Source organism: Melospiza georgiana, chromosome 3 (genome assembly GCF_028018845.1).
Source record: "Melospiza georgiana isolate bMelGeo1 chromosome 3, bMelGeo1.pri, whole genome shotgun sequence".
Lineage (NCBI taxonomy): Eukaryota > Metazoa > Chordata > Aves > Passeriformes > Passerellidae > Melospiza > Melospiza georgiana.
In genome coordinates, this window is record NC_080432.1 from 110042429 (window position 1) to 110064662 (window position 22234).

At 38.9% G+C, this 22234-nt stretch overlaps 1 long non-coding RNA gene across 1 annotated transcript in view; it reads left to right on the forward strand.

The window, feature by feature from the left end:
• LOC131080823 (uncharacterized) overlaps positions 1-21019 on the forward strand; it is a 47088-nt gene extending 26069 nt beyond the window's left edge. The window contains exon 3 of the long non-coding RNA XR_009114221.1: positions 20671-21019. This is a non-coding gene — a long non-coding RNA (uncharacterized LOC131080823). The remainder of the gene's footprint in view (positions 1-20670) is intronic.
• Positions 21020-22234: the final 1215 nt, after the last annotated feature.

The window sequence follows — 22234 nt, forward strand, 5'->3', positions numbered from 1 at the left end:
TCTGTCATGCAACAAATTTTAAAAATTCTTCTGGATGCTGTGAAAAGAACTGTTTCCTAATTTACATGTTTATATTATTCTTTCCTTATAGAAGAAGTCCAGGATTTCTTTAAATAATGTAGTGGGTTGGCAAGGCTCTGGTAGTGGGAAGATGGAGGAGTGGCTCCTGTGAGGAGTTGCCAGAGGTTTCCTCCGTGTCAGATAGAGCCAATGTCAGCCAGATCCAAGATGAGCCCATCCCTGTTCAAGGCCAAGCCCATCAGCAAAGGTGGTAGCACTTCTGCTTCTGGGGTAATGTATTTAAGACAGGGGGAAAAAATTCCTGCATGGGAGCAATTGCAGCCAGAGAGAGGAGTGAGAATACATGAGAGGAACAGCTCTGCAGACTCCAGGGTCAGTCTCTTCCTAGCCTTTTCTCAACCTGTGAGGCTATTTTAATTTTTTTCTCCCTTGTTCAGTTGACGAAGGGGAATGATAAGAGTGACTTGGGTGGACACGTGGCATTCAGCCATGGTCTAACCACCACAGACACTCATTTACGGGATCTTGTGGTTGTGGGCTTGCAATCATTAGCAAAGTAACAGATTAGATATTGCTGTATTCCCATTAGTACCAGGTGATTGCACCTTCTTAGCTCTTGCATCTTGAGACCTTTTAGGTAATAATACTGACTTCTCATGAGATGTTGTAGGAGGGAATCATGGTTTTATTTCAAATTCATGCCCATATGCACATTCTCATAACTAGTGGAGAATGTGTTTGTCCAAATAGTCTGTCCAACATTGAAGGATTTACAAGGATGTACTGAGGTGGCCTTGCCAGGATTTCCTGTAGTGCCATGGAGGGTAGTGAGCATACCGAGTCATTACCATGGCTCTCAGCTTTTTCCCATGTTGGCAGCCACGACAGTTTTGATATGTGTTTTATATCCCGTAGGAGCTGACCTTAATTATATTTTTTATTCCATCAATTGTTTTATTCTCTCTGAACCCTCTCAAACTTTATGCATAATTTTGATTATCTTTCCTTTCTCTCTGTACCTTTGTGTACCTTTTGTCTCTCTTTGTACCTTTGCCCATCCTGTTCAGGGTGTGGGCTGTCCTTTATTTTCTTCTTCTTAATTTTCTTCTCCTTAGTACACTGCATGTACCAGCACAGAAATCATCTTAATTTTCTTATCTAGGTGCCATAAACACTGGGTTTTGAACATCCCTCTTTTGCTGTTTCAATAGCTAGACTATCAATATCCTTTGATTGTCCTGTATCATTTCTGTTGCAATTCTGGCTGGGGAGATGTGACAGCATGAGGACCTGAGATTCAACAAGGCCAAGTGACAGGTCCTACACTTTGGCTGCAACAATGCCATGCAGCACTACAGTTTGGGATGAGAGTGACTGGAAAGAGGCCTGGTAGAAAAGGACCTGAGGGTGCTGGTTGAGAGCAGCTGAACATGAGCCAGCATGTGCCCAGTGGCCAGGAAGACCAATGGCATCCTGGCCTGTGTCAGCAACAGCGTGCTGGGATCACCCCTCTGCACTTGGCACTGGTGGCACCACAAATCCTGGGTCCACAGATCCTGGCACCACAAATCCTGGGTCCAGTTCCAGGCCCCTCACTGCATAAAAGACATTGAGGGGTTGGAGCAAGTCCAGAGAAGGACAACAGAAGTGGTGAATTTTCTAGAGGTTAAGTCCTATGAGGAGTGACTAGGGTTGCTCATCCAGGATAAAAGGAGGCTTGGGGGGACCTTATTGTTCTCTACAACCACCTCCAAGGACTGTGTGGCTGGAGAGGGAATTAGTCTTTTTTCCCAAGCAATAAGTGACAGTACATAGCCTCAAGCTGAGCCAGGGAAGGTCCAGGCTGGACAAATTTCTTCACTGAAAGGGCTGTTAAACAGTGGAATGGGCTGCCCAGGGAGGTGGTGGAGTCACCATCCCTGGAGGTGTTCAGGAAACAACTAGCATGGCATTTAGTGCTATGGGCTAGTTGGCAAGTTGGTAACCAGTCATAGGTTGGATGTGATGATCTCAGAGGTCTCTTCAACCTAAATGATTTGTGATTCTGTGCCATTTCAGGACCAACTTTCAAGTTGCACTGTATATTTCAGCTGAGGTTTTAAAACTACTGCAGTCAACAGAGTCCACCCCTGTCTGAAGCCAAAGTCTTGTTCCTTTCATTGGAAAAGGACCAGCAGAAGAAGGTGACCATTTAAGCAGTTTTAGTCCAATATTACACCAAGCAGGAAAACTATACACAGAAAAACATCCAGGATGATTGCTGATTTTCTAAAAGAAACAGGATTTGCAGGTTCATTGGTTCTCTGAAAAGAATTTTGGTGATTGGCAGTCTCGGCTAAATGGACACAAAAAGGACCCTTTTCTCTGACCCATTGATTTTTTCATGTTTTTACATGTCATGGAAATCAGGAGATTTATGAAAAGGACCTCACATTTGTTAACCTCTTGTTACAGATATCCATTTATCATAGCATCCAGAAGATTTTACTAAGTTGTTGAAAAATATATGATGCATTCTAAAAAGAGCTGAAACTGAAAAATAATTTCTGAAGTGAGTTGAACCAGTGTAATGTGTGAATACGCGTAATATGATGTCTTGTGACATACACCTTTGACCAAATACTATTAATAATGGTATGCAGGATAATATGGCATTAGTAGTAATAATTGGAAAATCACCTCTTCTTTGGAAGATGAAAACAAACAAAAAAACTAAATACCTGTCTACATAGTGGTGTCTATTTTTTTCTTCAATCAAGTCTTTAATGAATCTAAGATGTGGGTACAGTCACAGCAGTTCCAACCCCCATATTGTAAATCTGCAGTGAAAGAGAGCATATGTAAAGAATAAAATGTAACAATCTTTTAATGCTATTTTGAACAAGATGCAAATGCAATTGTAGAACTATTCTATTTTTCAAATGACCTGGTAGGAACTGCGGTTTGTATAACTCATTTTGTTATGGTATTATGTTTGTGTTGTCCTTTTTTATCATTAATCTACAGAATTATAATTAGAAGTTTGGTTTGATTAAGAAAAACCATAATGTTAAACATTTACTCAAATAAAAACCAAGCCTTTGAGGTTTTCTTTTTAATAAAAAATCTTAATAATTCTTGATTATTTTAAAAGGGAGACAAACGGCATAAAAATGTATTTAAAAAGCATTTCATATAAACACTAGAGTTGTACATAGGTGTTCATATCTATTCTTTCATAATTCTGCCAACTTATTTTAATGTGTATAATGATATATTATAGAGAGATTAATTAGCAATTGCTACTTGACTAAGAAACACTTTGCATATTTTTGGTACCATAGAAACCGCCTATTAAAAAATGCATCTAAACATTAATAAGGGTTGTAAATGAAAAAAACCCAAAACTGTAGTAATTTTTAGCACATTTCCACCCAGATGCCGTTGGAATTATAGTAACAGGGTTGAAAATGTTGTGGAGTTATTGTCATGGATAAGTTCATTGCCATGACTAATAACATCAGTGGGAAAGAAATGCAAGACCTACTTCAATTACGTACATATACAAAACAGTAAAATGAGGAGAAAGTTGGAGAGAGTAAGTGTTAAATTGTAATGCTAAGGATGAACAGCATCAGACTTGCCCTGGAGTTGTTGGAAAACATGTTGAAAAAGATGCCTTGCTGTTTCTCATTTACCAAATTGTTTTCTAAAATGTGCATAAATTAAAATATTTCATAGAACTCTCTTTTTTATTACTCTTCATTATCCTATAAGAATGGAAAGGAATTATAGTTAACAATTTAAAAATATTGTGCCACTCAGAATGAAATCTTGCATCTACATGTAAAAAGAAAGATGCTTGTACATTATAATTCATTTTTGGCAATTTTTTTCTGTATAGAATACACACAAGCAAAATATTTACAGCTTCTTGACCTACTGCTAACTAGCTCCTTTTCAAAGTTTACCATATCCCTTAAGCTAAATGGCTAAACCAGATAAACAGCCAAAAGCGTGTGAACTTATGTGCACATTGCAACCCCTACAATTTACTGAGTAAATGGCATATTTAGAATTATAAAATTATCTTTGAAGTGGACAATTAATAATGGAAAACAAAAATTCTATGCTGGAAAACTACTAGAGATTTTCATTTACAGTAAAGTGTTTTATTGTGTGACATTGGAAGCATAAGGATTGTGATTAATGGGAGAGCAGAATTATGCAGCATCTCTCAAGCAAGGCACAATCTCACACCATCTCTGGTGAGGATTAGGTGTTTATTACAGGTCTAGTAGGGTCTTTACCAAAGACAAGGAAAGGTCTTGTTCCCCTAAGTCATTCCTGTATTGACTTAGAACCTTGAATGGATCTGAACTAAACTGTATTGAATTGAACTGAACTGGACTTAGAACTACGTAGGGAACAGAAGGAGTCTGGAGAGTAGTGGAATGGGTTTAAAACTTTTGAACTCCAAAACGTTTTTGAATGGGCATATCTTGCAGTCATTAAGTTCTAATACAGGAACAAAATATTATATAATTCTGTACTACTTGATTGTGTATTTTAATAGCTATGTATATCCACATGTATAGAAGTACAGGATACCAGTAGGTCAGAGGTATCTTAATACTTTGAATTTTTAGACACTTTTTACTTTACATATATTTCTTTATATTTGTTTATTTGGGCAAGGAAATCCTGTTGCTTTTACATTAAATCTGAAAAACATGCAGACAATGAGCTGATCATTTTTGTGGAATGAATGTGAAAAATCCTTTTTTTCTGTTTACATAGAATGTAAACAAATGAACAAACCAACCCACCTCCCCTCTTTTGATGTCTTCTTTGCTTTCATTATCTAGCCTTTGACGTACTGAAGTAACTTTCCATAGGGTTTTATTACTTCAGAGGCAAATTTTGCCTTTCATTTCCATCTGGAAATATTTGCCAAACTAGAATTGTAGTTCAAATGTTATTAAAGTTATGTGGCCCATCTCCTTGCCCCTTCCAGATCAACTTCACAATTTCACAGAAAATTCCTTCACAACTGGTCTTTGAAGGAGTATTAGATGCAGAATCCACTTGTTAATGCTTCCCTCAAGCAGTTGCTAACACTATTGCAGTCTTTGAGTTTCAGTAACATTTGTAGTGCAGGTTAGAATGAGGATTATTTTGACATAGGGGCCATGAGTCATTTTTTTGTGCTAAACTTAGATATGCATGGACCTGACCTTGTCTAATATTGCTTCTTTTTTTTTTTTTTTCAGGAGATTTTACATTCTAGCAAGCTCTTGTAATTTTGGATGTTCTTTTGTACAAAGAATCTTGCTGTTCCTTAACTATTGTTAAGTTTCCAAGAAACTAAATACAGAAGCCAGTGGTGACTATATATTTTATATTGTGACAGAAAACAAAAAGAAGCCTGGAACACTGTGTGAGGAGTCTCTGACAGGAAACGTTCAAATCAGGATTTTAGTTAAGACTGGAGAAGTATTTTTGAGATCAGTCTTGCAGTTAGCTCCCATTCTGTGATATCATTGGTGTCATAGAGGCAGGTGTTGGTGTCACAGAGCAAGTGCCCTGTGCAGAAGTGATGAAATTAAGCTGACTGTGTTGGGTTAGGCTCCTGGTGTGCCTATCTCAGGCACCCTGGCTGCTTAGAAGTATCTGATTCATGGTTCCAAAGCAGCTTTTAGAGTAATCATCTCTGAAACATGTATTTCATCAATATCAGGTCCACAGCCCCAGGTGTTTAGCTTTACCAACCTACTCCTACTGTGCACCACTGCTTGCTATTTGTAAAAGCAGAGGGCTGTCATCCAACAGTGGCCATTGTAGCAACAGAGAAATGTGCAAGTCTGAAGGAGCTGCCAGCCATGTTGCTGTGCAAAAGGAGGAAGCAAATTTTTGGTAGCCCCATTACTTGGACTACCTGAACCATGAGTCTGTGTTTCTCAGTTTTACTATAAAAGTTTAGGGACCATGATCACTGGTTAAAGTGTAATAGTTGTATAAGTGTTTGAATGCTGCTGTTAGTATAAAAAAAATTCTCACTAGAATAATGTAGATTAGATGGAGATCCTTAATTTGTAAATGCAGCCCTTGAAATACTGTGACATACATTTCAAAAGCACAAAAGAATAAGGAAATTAATATTTGCAGGTCTGAGAGGCTGTTACTAAATATAATAAGTAAAGTACATGTATTTGTTACAGCCCTCTAGTTATGTACACTTATCAGATGACTGCCACACAAATTAGAAAATCAGAACATCTAGGAGGTCATTAAGGTAAAGCTTTTCTCAGGGTATGATTCTTTCTACAAAGTGCTGTCTAGGTATTTATATAGTCCAGTTTAAAATTACTTAAAGTCTTCCAGATTTCACACCAGGACATTGCTTTGTAATTGAATGCATATCATTCTGAGATTGCTTTACAAGTGATTGGCACTCTTCAGAATGTATTTATAACACAGCTCTGGTACAACAAACAAGTGTACCCAAATTAGATCCCGAGGAAGCTAATTTTCTTTCCCTGCCACTGCAGTACATCTGTAATTCTCCTCACTATTGACACAGTGTTGTTATGCTCAGGCATATAGCTCTTAAAACCTTATAATTCACCTGTAACCTGTGTTTTATTCTTTTCTTCCTCCTAACTGCCTCCATGTAAAATCTTTATGTCCAATGTGTGTGTGCTTTGACTCCAGACTCAACTGCATGAGGTATCTACAGAGCATTACAATTGGTGAAGATATGGAAAGAGGCATGATTTTCTGTTAAGGAAGACTTTTTTTCTGTCCAACTTGTAGTGAAAATGCAGCATGGTTTATGTTGCTGAGATGAACCAAAAAACTATTAGATGTTGTCTTGCCACTCAGAAGAATACAGCAAAATTTCTCTTATATTTGCAAGCTCTGCAAGGATCAAGGATTAGGAAGAGGCATTTGAAATGTTCAAGCATTAAAATATCTTGAGGAATTTTATAGAGGTGGGTATCAAATAAATGCCTCTCTAGGCTAAGTGACCACATATGGTGGTTGTGACAATGGGATCCTGCTCCTTGGTCCAGCTTTCATGTTTCAAGTGTTCCAGTTTGCATATAGGAAGTAATGTTCTTGCTGTAAACATGAACGAATCCTTCTTAATTATCTAGAAGCAGAAAATATTCTGTGTCTTTGTCAGAATTTTCTTACATCCTCCTAACATAGCTATTAAACCGTACATAGCAAGAAAGCACATCAGTTCTGCTGCTCCTGCAGCTTGATGTGTCCTGGACCCAAAGAGAGCAGTATGCAGAGCTCAGAATGTCACAGGGGAACAGGCTAATAGTAGTGCTGTAGGAAGCCTTAGGAAAAAAAAATACATTTTGTCAAAATATCTCACAAAGTGACTGGATAATTAAAATAATAGAATTCCGAAGCAGCTTTACAGTCATTGCTGGTGCATTGGTTGTAGGTTGACCTTGATGGGTTGCACAGGGTTTGTGTGGGCAAGTTTTCAAAGTTTGGGGACTGCAGAGGTGTCTTGTGTGAGAAGCTGCCAGACAGTTCTCTTCATGCCTAGCAGGGCCAGGTTCAGCCAAGTCCAGGATGGATCCTGCTCTGGCCAAGGCTGAGCCAATTAGGATGATAGTAATGTCTCTATGATGGTATGTTTAAGAAGGAAATGAAAGTTATTGTGGCCAGAAAAAAAGCAGGATGAGAATATCTGAGAGGAACAGCTCTGCAGACTCCAAGGTCAGAGCAGGAGGGGCAGGAGGTGCTGCAGGTACGAGAGCTGAGATTGCCCTGCATCCCATGGTGCAGACGGTGGTGAGGCAGCTTTGTCCCTGCAGCCCATGGAGTTTCACAGGGGATGCAGAGATCCACCTGCAAACCACATGGGAAACCATGCTGGAGCAGGCTCCTGGCAGGGACTACGCACCTATGGACAGGGAAGCCCACGCTGGAGCAGATTTCTTGGTAGAACTTGTGGCCCTGTCATGGAAGGACTTTGCCCCATGGAAGAGTGACCCACGTCACAGCAGTTCTTAGAGAATGGTTGCCAGTGGGATAGACTCATGACTGAGGAGTCTGTGCAGGACTGTCTGCTGTGGGAGGGACCCCACAGTGGAGCAGGGGAACTATTCCTTTCCCAGAATCATAGGAGGAACAATGTGTGATGAACTGACTGAAACTCCCTTTCCCTGTCTACCTGCACCATTGGGAAGGAGAAGGCAGAGCTGGGAAGGAGAGAAAGTGGGGGAAAGATGGGGGAAAGTGTTTTTAAGATTTGCTTTTACTTCTTATTGTCATGTGTAGGGGGATAGAACATAAGAAAATAAAGATAGTGTAGAAAGTAATCTTACCCTTAAGGAGTTGCAGCTGGGTTAATTATCAAAGATTAGGAACAGCTGTAACCAATGAGAAGAAGACTGCTATAAAAGAGTGGGTTGACTGGTTGAGAAGGGAATTGGAGTCAGTTGGCTACTTTGTGAAGATGAAAGGGTCAGTGCTTGGAGGAGTAGCCCACAAGAAAACACCAAGAAGTTGTGGAACTTTTGCCAATAGGAGACAACAGTATGGAACTTCCGAAATAAGATGACAACAGTCGTGCTCTGATTTTGTTGGTAATAAATTCAATTAATATTCCTGAACTGAGTGTGTTTTGCCTGTGACAGTATTTGGTGTGTGATCTCTCCTGGCCCTTATCTCAACTCGTGAACCTTTCATTATATTTTCTCTCTCTTGTCCAGTTGTAAAGGGGAATGATAGAGAGGTTTTGCTGGGTGCCTGGCATTCAGCCAGCACCAACCCACTACACAGCTGCCCAGCAAACCACTCTCTCACCCTGCCTTCTCAGCTCGACAGGGGAGAGAAAATAACATGAAAAACAGCTCATAGCTTGAGACAAGGCAATTTACTAAAGTGAAAGGTTTAACATACACAGGCAGAGGAAAAAAAATCCCAAACTTTTATTCTCTACTTCCCATCAGCAAGCCAAGTTTAGCCACTTCCTGAGAAGCAGGACTTCAGCATGTGCAGCAGTTACTCCAGAGGGCAAACCTCATAAATAATGAATGGCTCCCCTTGCTCCTCCTTGTCTTTAGCTTTCTAAACCAATGTCCTATGGTATGGAATATCCCTTTAGTCAATTGGGGCCAACTCTCTTAGTTGTATCCCTTCCCAACCTCTTTCCTGTCCCCAGCTCACTGATGAAGGGGAGGAATGTTGGACAGTGCTGATGCTGAGGGAGCACTGCTCAGCAGTGGCCAAAACCCTGGTGTGTTATCAACACCCTTCTGGCTGCCAGTGCGAGGCACAGCAGGGTGAGAGCTGCTGTGGAGGAAATGAGCTCCTCCTCAGCCAGAGCCATCCAACATCTGTCTTGTGCTGCAGAAACATCTGGTGAGGAGTGTGTGAGCACTACCTGTGTGTAAAAGCACTACCTGTGTGTAAACCTGTGTGTGAGCACTATCTGTGTGTAAATGCTGAGTGTAAAAACAAAGCATAGTGTTGTCAGACAGAGAAGGGCTGAGAAGCCCCTGTTCTCCATTAGGACCTCAGAAATCCCGGAGCAAAATCTAGGTACATTTCAGCTGGGCTTGATTCTGGAGGTGTAGAGGGTACAGGTGTCCTGGTGCTGACAGTGGGGTGTCTGTGGAGAGATGCCAGGGCTTCCCTGTGCTGGACATAGCTTGTTCCAGCCAGCTCCCACTGCTGAGGTGGGGGCACCTTGGGGGAAAGGTGTTCAGGAGAGATGAAAACTTCACGGAGGGAAGAGGAAGGAACAGAAAAAGTGAGAAACAGCAGAGCAAATGCCGAAGTTAGAGAATAAGAAGGAGGAGGTGACGGAAAGATGGTTTCATTTTTGTCTTCGTTTCTTGCTGTCCTACCCTTTTGTAATGAGTAAGAAATTAAATTCGTTTTTCCCAAGCTGAGTCTGTTTTGCCTGTGATGGCAATTGCTGAGTGATCCCCCTGTCCTTGTTTCAACCCATGAGGTTTCCGTCTGACTCCTTCCCCACTCCTCTGCTGAGGAGGGGACTGATTGACAGAGAAGATGGTGGAGCTCTGCAGCCATCCAAGGTCAGACCACAACCCACCACCCAGTGTCGGTGTCCACATGTGATCTTGGCAACTCTTGGTTTGTGTATCTGGGAGTTCAGATATATCCAAAAATATACCTGGGTGTGAGTGAGCGTGAAGTGTTTCAGGAAGAATAAATTGGTTTCCCTGGAAACCATACAAGCTAAATGCTGTCTGCAGTCAAGGTCATGGAGGAAGTGGAGTCTAGATGGGGGAAAGGGCAAAGGTTTACTGTAACATCATGTGTGTTCATGTTATGGCACCTCGGAATTCTTTTTTAATTCATTTAAACATAAAAACTAAATCCTTTGAAGTAAAAAAATAGAAATTCTTCAGTGAAATGAAATCTCATGCAACCTGCTGTTATAGACTAATTGCTCACAATCAATGAACTCTTATCTTTTTCATTTCAAAATTATTAGCACTACTTTGGTTATTAGTGTAATTTGGTGTCATCCTTTTTTCTTTCCAAATTAAAATGCACCATGTTATGCTCTAAAATGAATAAGAAGTTTAATTATTTTTCCAAGGGAAAACATTCAATTTAAGTTTATTCAATACTCCTGTGGAATCCATCAGTATTATCATAAAAAGGCAATTTTGGTGTGTGAGTAAAATAATTGAAAAGTGTGTGGGGTGTGTATGGTTAAAATGCTTAGCTGACAATAAATTTGTGCAAAAATTCATAAGTATCTCATAGTCTATATTCTTTCTTTTAATGAACATTCCCTGTAACTCAGCTTTCCTTTTGCTAAACCATTCCTTGCTTCTGTGATCCTTCAGACACTTATCAGGGACCAGGGTATCTGGTCCCTGAATCTTATTTAGTGAATCATTGTCTCCTTTTTGAATAACAGACAAGGATCCAATACTTAATCCTCTGGTCTCTACCTACTTTTACTTTTTTACTTTGGCTTGTCACAAGAATCACAGATATCTAGTTATCTATTAGCTTCCTTCAAATTTCTTCTGAAAAAAACAATTTTAACCTTCATAATTTTTTGGCTGAGATTAGCCAACTGCTAAACTGGCCTTTTCAAGCAAGTTTATTGAATCATTAGAGATAATGACATTCCTTATCTTCATATGAGCTTTGGGGTGATCTTGTGGACTATTTTGAATGTGACTATTGAATTTTCATAAAACATAAGTCATATGGTTTTGTTGAATAAATATTCAGAATACTTGATTTGATTAGAGTGCTGAAATTTGAAGCTAATCTTACCTGCTTTTGTATTTTTAAAAGATTACAAGATCTCATTTTCAACTTTATTTTTCTATTATTTTTGTGGTTATAATTATTATTAATATTATTGTATTTAAATTTATGGAGATTTTCCGATTTTATAATATACACTACCCCACAATGCTTCCTATAGTAAAATGTCTTTATTTGCTCATTTCAGTCTTGGCTGGTTTATGACAGAGAACAACCAGTCTATGGAAGTCAAACATCATTACACTCAATTCTAATTAGTCTGTTCTTCCATTTTCACAGGAATGTACCTCATTCATTTTCATTGTTTGACTGCATCTCACTTTCCTATTTGGTCTTTCAGGATAGTGTCTTTCTGGGTATAAGATTAAATGACTTTTCTTGACCTCTATATTACTTCCAGCTTTCTGATATTTAAATCTGTACTTTCTTCGTTTTGCTAATATATCCATCCATTTTGCCACTTCTGGATCCTTGTCAAAACATTGAACTTCCTATAACAGTAATTGCAACTCCCTCTATTTACCATTTCTCAACATTTGCATTCTATAAAATCTAAGCCAGTGAAGCACTTAAGAGCCAAGGGGTAAAACATCTCACCACCATTGTGGTGCTGTACAAAATCTTATGGTTATGCAGTTTCAATTATGCGTTTGGACAGTTCACTGAATTTTTCCTTCAGTACTCCCTGCAGCTATAAATTGTCTCAAAGGAGCTGGAAGGGAATCAGAAAAACTTTATTCCATAGAATTAATGGTCATGTTTGTTCAAAAATCTGTAAGTTGGAAACATCGTGAACCTGGAGGTGTCTCTGCCTCTTGTCTAGGCCAGCATCACTTTTTCAATATGCGTCTCATGATTCTGTTCCTTATCCCTTGAATCATTGCTCTCTGACAACAGTGTCGAGGTGAGACGTAATGATGTGAAGAAAACAGGTGATTTAAATTGTCTTGTATATATAAGCTTCAACTTCCTTGTATTGAAATATCATTATTTATTTAAACTAAATAATTTTTATCAGAATGGAGCTAAACAGGACTGTTTTTCCAAAGTGGTATTTCTTTGACCAGATAAGATTTTTTTTGCAAGTGAAAGAGACAGAAGATATTTTAGAAAATGATGAGAAAATGAAGACATGGCTAGATATGTGTAAAGTATAGATGAAGTTAAAAATTGTACTGACTAGGTCATTAACCATAATGAGTGTGTTTAGAAAACTAGAGAAGTGTACATTATCTGCATTCCAGCTGTTTCTCAGTGAGGGTGAAGGAAAATGAAACTTCTTCTGGGAAATTTTGTTTCTCTTTTCCTGTGATATGTTTAAAGCACATCTGTTACAAAGTTAAAAAGGATATTATGTCAGAATTGCCAGGAGAAAGATCTGATTGTTCTTTTAATTTTACAGTGACTTCAGGTAAAGTTAGATTCTTTAGCCTAGCTGTAAATGTGTTTTGAGAGAGAATTATATGTTCTGTTCCATTTGTTTGAAAGTTCTTCAGAGACTTACTGTTACAAAAGCAACCTAGAATCACAAGTGCAGGGAGAGATAGGCAAGACATCATACTTCTCATGATTACTATGAAGAAGATCCATAATTGGAGATCTTGCTGTCCTAAGGCTAGTCTGAAAGATTATCATCAACTGCAGGATATACTTGCCTCTGTAACAGGAGCTGGAAGTAGATATGGAAAATGGAAGTATGGTTGGAGTACCAGGGAGGGATGTACAATGATGCTCTGAACATGCTGAAATGGAACTGAAATATAAAATTTCAGATGGAATTACAAATGGAAGCAGGAAGGAAAATAAGTTATGAAGGAGAATATGAAAGGCTCTTAAAGCTGCATCAGAAACAAAAGGAGAACCAAGGAACAATTTTGGCATGTTGGATGGGGTGATTTTTCACTAATGAAGGACACAAAAGAGTTTCTGAAGTCCTTACTACCTTCTTTTACCTTCAGTCCCTGGGACATTATTAAGAAAATTCTCTTGAAAGCCAGTTGAAGACACATAAAAATCAAGAAGGTGGTTTGAAACAATTAGCATTGGTCAGGTAAGGGCACACTCCTGTGCCAATGATTGTGCCCTCTCTGAGAAAATGGCTGGCACTAGGGAGATCAGTGGATGACATTTGCTTTAGTAGTGTCTAGACTTTGGCAGTGTTGCCCATGGCATCATTGCATCCAAGCTGGGGAGATATTTACTAGATGGGCAAATTATAAGTATGAAAAATTTGCTGTTCCATTAAGGTTCGTGGTTTGAAACCTAACTGGCAACTAATTGTGAATGATGATTCTTGGGTAGTACTAAAGTCCATGCTACTTAAGATCTTAATCCAGTCTGCTTAGGGGACAGAATATTTGATCACAAGGTTGATGTGAGACCTCAGAATGGGAGAACTACTTGATGCACTGGATGGCAGAGTTTCCTTTCACAGAAACCTTGACATGCTAGAGACAGAGTCCAACAGAAACTCAGTGATTCAGGAAAGACAAAAAGTCCTGCTATCTGAGATGGAATAAACTCATGGAACATTAGAGCCTGCCAGCCAGGAAGATGCACTGCACAGAAGGATTGTGCAGCCCTGGTGGACAAAACATCTGCATCAACGAAAGCTAACTGCATAGTGTGTTAGTAGCAGTGGAGTCAGCGAGTCAATTATTCCTTTCTCTTTGACACCTCAGGGCATATATATGATATTCTGTCCAATATTGTTTCTTCCTATACAAAAGGGAGATTGACAAACTTCAGAAAGTCCAATATTTGGTTAAGAAGATGATTAGGAAATGGAGCGTATGATGCAGGAGGTGAAGAAAACTGAATAGGAGTTTTTCAGGTTGGAGAAGAAAAGATTAAGGAAATCGAATTGCAGTCTACTAAAAGTTAAAGAGGTTTAGAAAAGACATAACCAGACTTCTGACAACCATTCACAGTGAAAGAACAAGAGGCAACAGACACAAATTTTAGCAAAAGACCATCCAGCAGGATACATAAAGAAAAAAAAGTCAAAAATCATAGTGAGAGTGATTAAGCATTAGAGCAGTTTTCACAGAGAGGCTGTACAACTCCATCCTTGGACATATTCAAAGCTTGACTCAACAGGGCCCTGAACTGCCTGACCTAACTTTGTTCATGATCCTGCTTTAAGAAGCATGTAGACAAAATGACTTAGAGAGATCCCTTGCAACCCAAAGCATTTTATGTTTCAAAAACATTTCAGGATCATTGTCTACCATTATTTGCAGTGTAGTCAAGCTGCTTGGTTTCTTTTCCTGGGCTCAAATTCACTCAGCTTCCCGTCTGGGCCACACTCTGAGATACTACAAATCCTATTTCCTCCAACTTGATCCACTATTGTGCTTGACTGATGACTTCCACAGTAGCTTTTGTGATAGCTGGTTCGTGTGATACCTGGTAAGCCTGAGTTTTGGATCCTTAGATGTCAATTATACCCCTGCACTCCCAGAAATAACTGAGTGTTAGCCTTTGAGTAACTTGTGTCTTCCCATAAATTTTCATCCTGTCAAATATCTATATACTTATGTATAGGCTTCTGTACTTCCAGATTGAATCATGGTCTGGACAGAGGCTTCGAATCAGGTTACTGCACTGTATCACCCCTTACTGCACAACTGGATAAACTGGATAAAAATGTGGAATTCTGCTAACTTGTCAAGCTCCTTGCTTTTCTTCTTGCTTTCTGAAAGGCTTCTCTTGCTCACCACGTCTAGGCCAAGCATCCTTAGGGGATACCTTCCTCTGCCTGAGGTTTTATTCTGTATGTCTTTAGAAAACTTTCTATTTCTGAATAGGAAGAGGCAACTTGCATCCCCTGCACACTTCAAAATAAGTACTGATATTTAAATAACGCTTTTAAGCATTAAGAATAATGCTATAAATTACTACACTTTTATATAACAGTATATACAAATGCAATGTTGGATCACCTTGAATTTTACAACATCAGTTCAGAACTAAATAGAACTAGAAATTATAATTACTCTGTATTTATGTGAATATAAAATAATATAAAATATTATATTAATTATTCTGTTAATATAAATTAAAGCAGGAATACTAAGGTTTAAATATCAGCCAGACAATAAACTCCTGTAATTCCTGTATGGGAGAATATCTCCTTGGGTTAGTAAAATTAGTGCTTCAGTGACATCAGTGACATGATATATCATTTGTGTGGGTGTTTGTATCAGTTAGTCACTTTTAAATTGATGATAAATTCTAGGTACAACCCTAAACTGAGGTTCTCTTCTCACAGAATCATAGAATCGTAAAATAGTTTGGTTTGGAAAGAACTTTTAAAGGCCATTCAGTCCAATGTTCTTGCAATTAGGAGAGACGTCTTCAACTACACCAAGTTTCCCAGATCCTCATTTAAACCTAACTTTGGATATCCTGGTGATGGGGCACCTACCACCTCTGATCAACCTGTTCCAGTGTTGCACCACCCTCATCATAAGAAAATTCTTCCTTCTGTCTAGTCTGGATCTACCGTGTTTTGGTTTAGAACCATTATCCTTTGCCTTATTGCAACACTCCCTGACAAACAGCCGGTCTCCAATGAGCCCTGCAGCATTTCTGGAGTTCATAGAATCATAGAATATCCTGGGTTGGAAGGGATGCACAAGGTCATGCAGTCCAACTCCTGGTCCTGCACAGGACAGCCCCAAGAATCACGCCATGTGACTAATTATTGCCTAAATGTTTCTTGAACACAGGCAGATTTGATGCCATGACTGTTTCTCTGGGGAGCCTGTTCAGTGCCCAACCTCTGGGCGTGGAATGTTTTCCTGACATTAAACCTAAACCTTCCATGAATCAACATCAGGCCATTCTCTCAACTAGGACCTCTTCAGATTGCAAAAACTGATCCAAAATTGTTGAGAGGCCTTGTGATGACATAAGCCAGAGATTTGAGACTTCTGAGATGAATTCCATTGAACTCCCAGAGACTCAGAGAAATGCACCTAAGGTAGTAGTTCCTGAAAAGTTCAGGATTGACAGGGATTTTATCATTCTCACAGACATGGTGCCCAGCTCAGGTCTCTGGGACCCCCATAGCCCAGCACTGGTGATGAAGAGTGAAGGGAAGAAAGCATTAAACACCTCTGTCTTGTCTGTGTCCCTGTTTGTGAGGTGACCATGCTCATCAAATAACAGGTGCAATCACCTAGTGCAACCACTCCCGTTACAGCAAGGTCAGCTAGAGCAAGATTGTTCTGTTAGTATTCAGTTGTTCTGAATATCTTGAAGGATAAAGACACCAAAACCTCTCTGGGAAACCTATTCTAGAATCCAATCAACTTCTAAAAAAAAAATAAAAATTAAGATTAATTTCTTGTCTTTCAGTTTGTGCCCAGTGCCCCTTGTTCTGTCACTGGGTACTATGGAAAAGATTCTGGTTCTCTCATCTTCACTTCTTTCTAATCAGGTATTTATTTAATGAGATCCCCCTTAATACTTTTCTTCTGAAGGCTGAACAGTTCCAGCTCCTTGAGTATCCACTCATACATCAGGTATTCTAATCCTTGATCAGCTCCATGATCCTTCAATACATTTTCTTTATTGTGTACATATTGTTGTACTGGGAATTCCAGAGCTGGACCCATTACTCCAGATGTGAGTGAGGTGCTGAGCAGAGGTAAAGGAGTGCTGGCAGTGTTCTTCCTAATGCAGCTGAGGATACTGTTGACCTTTCTTCCTTCAGAGCACATTACTGGCTTGTTAATTTGATTTTACACTGGGATGCTTAGTTAAGAATTTAATTTATTTAGATATGGTGTCTTACTGATTTGTGATAAAACTCATGAACAATTTCTATTTTTCTTCCAAATTGAAATGAGAGGTCTGAGATGTATGCAGTACTGTTTACAATAAGATGTAATTTTTGTCAGGTTTTTTGGGTATTTTTAAGCTTTCAAATGATGTCAGCATCAGAGGAATTATATAACGTGCATGATCTTAATGAACCATGCACAGCCCACAGGTTTGAGCTTTAATGTTTAATATGATGATCTGACAGAGTTTTTATTACTCCATCTGGCTTTGCATTGACATGTTCCTGGATAGGTGCATCTACCTGCAGTAACTGTGAGGGTGGTCTCTTTGGCTGTAATGCCAAGTCTTCCTTGCTGAACAAAGGCACATTGCAGACACATTTCAGAGGAGATGTTTTGGATTGGACAGAATGATATGAATTTCAAACTGATATCTTTGCTCCTGTCACATAACACATTTTTCTTACATTGCAACATTTATTTATCCTTCACATATCACTCTTATTCCATCACTTGGGAATTCCTTACTAACCCATTCAAGACTGAAAACTGAAGTTACTCAGCTACACATAGTAGGAAAATGTATTAAAAAGACAAACTAATGTGCCATTATCTTTCTTTGCTGCATATAACCAATATGAAATGTTTTTTATGTTTCATGAAATCTGTATTTATGGATCAGAGTTTTATTTTGCCTTTTTTTTTTTTTAACAGGATACAAAAAAGGAAACTCTGAGCCCAGTCTTGTCAGTATTTTACTGACAGCATGAAATTGTCTTGTTGTCCCAGAGGTTAATAAGAAAAAAATCTCTTATCAGACATCAAAGAAAATGCAAAATTATCACAACAGAAAGCAATATTCCTTCATTCTTTAATAATAAACAGTGCATGTTGCTACAGGAAACAAATGTACCCAACTGAATAGATAAATCCATAAATAAGAGCTGACTTTTCGCTTTAGCCAAGAAACAAATTGAAAAATATTCCACATATGGCTGAAGCCAAACTGTGTTAGCAATTGGGAGATTTACTGGAAAAAACACTGCTTCTAGTGGTCCTTTAGCCCTATCCACTAACACATTGTGGAAACTTAAAATAGAAAGCAAACCTCTGGTTGGAGAGCTCTCCAATTTAAGACAGGAGCAACACTAAACAGTGACAGACAGTATTTTCATATTAACTTCATAACTAGAAAGAAATCAGAAAATATTAGGATACAATAAGAGGGTTCACAGCCTTTCAGCAGGCCTTAGAGAGAATGTATTGCCTAAATCCAAAATGGTGTTGCTGAGAAACCACTCAGCTGCTACTTAGCTCTGGAATTGCATAAAGTTTGCAAGCCTCTACTTCCTGGTAGTGGGAAATGAGAGGTTTCTCCTGGATGTGTTTTGAAAAAAATGTGTGAGCCCTGATAGTGCTCAAGAATCAAGGTTATAGTTCATAATTTCAGGGAAGGCTTCAATAGTATGAATGCTGAGTTCATCATGTGTCTTCATAAATTCATCTGGGTAGAGAGGCAATATGCTGCATGCACTCTGTTCTCAGTGTTTTCTTTTCGGAGACCAGGCTGTTTCTTTTTTCTCTTTTCAGAGACCAGACTGCTTCATATTGCATTTGGAGGGCAGCAAAATGCCTTCCCCAGGCCTGTTCAAATTTGCCAAACTCCTGCTTGGGACTGTCAGTGCTTTTCTTTGGGCAGATGTCTAAATGCCCATTGCTGGGGAATCCCAAGCAGCTTGGGCAAAAGGCAACTCAAAAAGAAACAACTGAATATCTATCATCTGAACCCCAACTCCTTGCTTTATCTTGAATCATCTGAATTCTCAATGCATACAGGTCTTAATAAGATCTGACTTGTTTTTCTGTCATGAAAAGTCTAATAGATCTTCTTTTTGATTCAAAGATTTTATTTGATTTTAGATTTCTCACTTTAATAAGGCAGTATTACTTGCATTTCATTTAGTTTGCTGGCATTTTTCCTCTCAGTTCCATTTAGCATCAAAGAAAATACTAAACAAGCTACCAGGAATCATTCTGAACTTTCAATAATAATTGCAAAAAAAGTCTTGTAATGCCAAAAATAAACTAGGACTTCACTTTACTAGCGCTAATACATTTTTACCTTTAATAAAAATAAAACATCTGAGCTTTTTCATCTAGAATTGTGATAATTAACATTGTTATCACCCAAGAAATAAACAATTGTTTAAGGAAATGGGTGAGAGTGGTTCTCAGTGCTACAGTGCTGAGTCAGTCATGCAGAACTAATTTCCTGGCTGTCTCTGAATGCACATAAAGCTGCTCTGTAGATGCTGCTGACAATGAACTAGTGACTGGAAAAAGGAATCTTAAACACAGTCACATCTCTTGACTGTTAAAATCCTTTACACAAAGCATGCTGATCTAATGTACTGTAGTAAGCAGTATCTTTTTGGGTTTTTTTCCTGCTTGTTAGTAAAAGAAGTTTTAATACCTGAAGCTGTTGCTAAGTAACCAACTGCTTCCAAAATACATCCTTCTTGATAATAAAACTGGTTTGTTTTTTCTGCTAATTAATATAGCTACACTGGAATTTCAACACTGGTATTGCGTAATGGGAAAAATACCCTAACAATAGAAGATTGTCATGCATAACTGAGGATGTCTCATTCATCCACAAGTCACTTAATCAGAAAATCTGTATTTGAATACAACTGCCCAGCAGTTCAAAAGCAAAATGCAAGCAGAAGTAAGATGCCTGTGTGAAAAGGGGCTTCCCCATTTCTTTAACTACATCATGTGGTGCACAAAAAAATCCCTGATGTCTGTCCATAATATATGATATTTAGAACAGGGTCACAGATGTTTTTGCTTTCATAAATAAAATGTGCTTTTTTTGAGGTAGTGTTTCAATGCAAAGATGCTCAGAACCAAAAAAATCCAGAAACAATCCACCAAAATAAAAAAGAGATTGCCTTCCTGTACATAGATTAACTAAGACTGCAAGAAAACAGAAGATGCCCACAAGTAGCAATAGTGCTTCTAGCTTAATGTTGATCTAGTGTTATTCTTCAAATGAACTTTAATGGCTGGAAGAAGAAGAAGGTGGGAGGAAAATGCACTCAGATCCAAGTTTGCAGTGTAACAGCCCACACAGGGATGTAAATGAAGATTTGGACACAGGATTTGCTCAGCGAAGCAGAAGGTTTTACTGCCCTCTAGTAAAATGCAGTTACGAAACTGTATGCATGCTGAGTAAACCATTTCAGTTATTGTTACTGAAAATGTGATTAGTCGTGGATTGTCATCTCATTGTTTCCATAGTCAAAGAATAAAACATTTATGTTCAATCTAGACTGAATTATTTTTGAATTAAGGAAAATAGCAAAAATGAAGCACAAAAGCAAGGTCTCTGTGGCTGCATCCACATGAACAAATCTCATGCCAAATTTTCAGCACTGTTATTAGGAAAAGAGTAATTTTGCACAGTGTAAAAATTCCTGAGTCCTAGCTACAGGAGAACTTACCCTGTCGTTAGGATTGTATCAGCACTGAATTAGCAACTCAAGAATGAGCATGATTTGTGTCCTTTAATTTCTGCCCGCAGCAACTCTGAGAATTAAATGGCAGCAGAACCCTTTACCTAGTGCTACAGAGGACTGGAAGGTAAGTTGCAGGGAAGCTGTAGACATTTAATAGCCTGACACACAGGAAAAAAGAAATGAAACGATGGTGTTGTTGCCATGCCCAAAGCTGCTCCACGCAGTGCTGTACCGCCGGATTATTCCTAACAAGGATGGCATGAAAGGATGCGTGAGGCTGTCACCGTCACACGCCTGACACTGATGGCCATTGCTGTAACTGTGTGCTCTGTAACTTGTTACCCAGAGCAGCCTCTGCCTCTCAAACAGCAGCAGGAGAAGTGCTCGGGAAAAGGCAACTGCTAACTGCAGCGTCACAAGGTACCTAGTGCATTTCCCCCTGCATCTTGCTTTTCTCTCTTTCTTTCTCCCTTTCTTTCTTGCTCTTTCTCCCCCCTCAAATGTAAAGCATAAAACTGGCAGGTTTTTCAGGAGCCACATAGGCCTTCTGGGAAAAATATTTTTTCAATTTTCGACATCAGTCACGAAAAGTACGAATATTCTGTCAATCCTACCACTGCGTTTTTATAAAGGAGTATTCAATCGCCATATATTCTTGTTTATATAGCTTCAGAAATATCCATGTACCTGGGGAAAATGAGGCTAGAAATGAAGGCTTCATTCTGAAGTGAATATAAATTAAAATAAACATTAAAAAATAGAAAGAGTTTGTACTCATTCATAGGAAAGATCCAAGTAGTGAGTAATGTAGCTTACTTCTCCTACCTCTTGCCTCCTTCTGCCAAGGACAGAGAATGCCAGGGGCAATATCTTGTGCAAGGACCACCCCAGAGGAGGGACTTTCTACCCTGTGATGCTACCTTTGCGTACTCTCCCAAGACTTAACACATAACTTGAATCTAGAAACTCAGTCCTGTCTTGTACATTGGTGGTGGTCTGGGATCAAAGAACTGCAGTTGGTTTCCTGACCTCTTCTCTTGAGATCTGCTGAAATGTGGGTGACAAATCAAGCTCTTAAGTGCTCCAATACTTTCTTCTATGTAGGAAGAGATGCAGACAAACCACAGTTTTCAGCATTTTTTTATGAAGGCTCTCAGGTCATTTTCCAGTCCAAATCCATGCATCCCTACTAAAAGAGGTCTGGGAGGGGCTGTGAGAGACAAACTATAATGCAAGCTTCAGAAAAAAGGAGAATAATTTGTACCTCAATCATTGTTGACAAATGCTGACACTAACTAGCCTGTCCTTGAAAACCTCAAATAGCAGCTACTCCAGGTACTCCAAGGTCTTTTCTGTCTTCATTAGGTAAGATCCCTGATGAATCTTTACTTTTAACTGCTCTCCTGTTCACAAGCTACTTGCCTCTTTATCTCATTGACTGAGTCCTACTCCCTTAAAGGCTGTTTTACATTTAACTCTCCTAATGATTTATGCTCTAAAAGAATATGGGGGAAAAATATATTGTTTGAGCTTCCTGGAAATACTAAGCTTACTTTTTAAATTCCCTAGTTAAATTTAAGATATATTTTTGCCCTTTCACTAAACTTTCTTTAATAAGGTAACATAGTC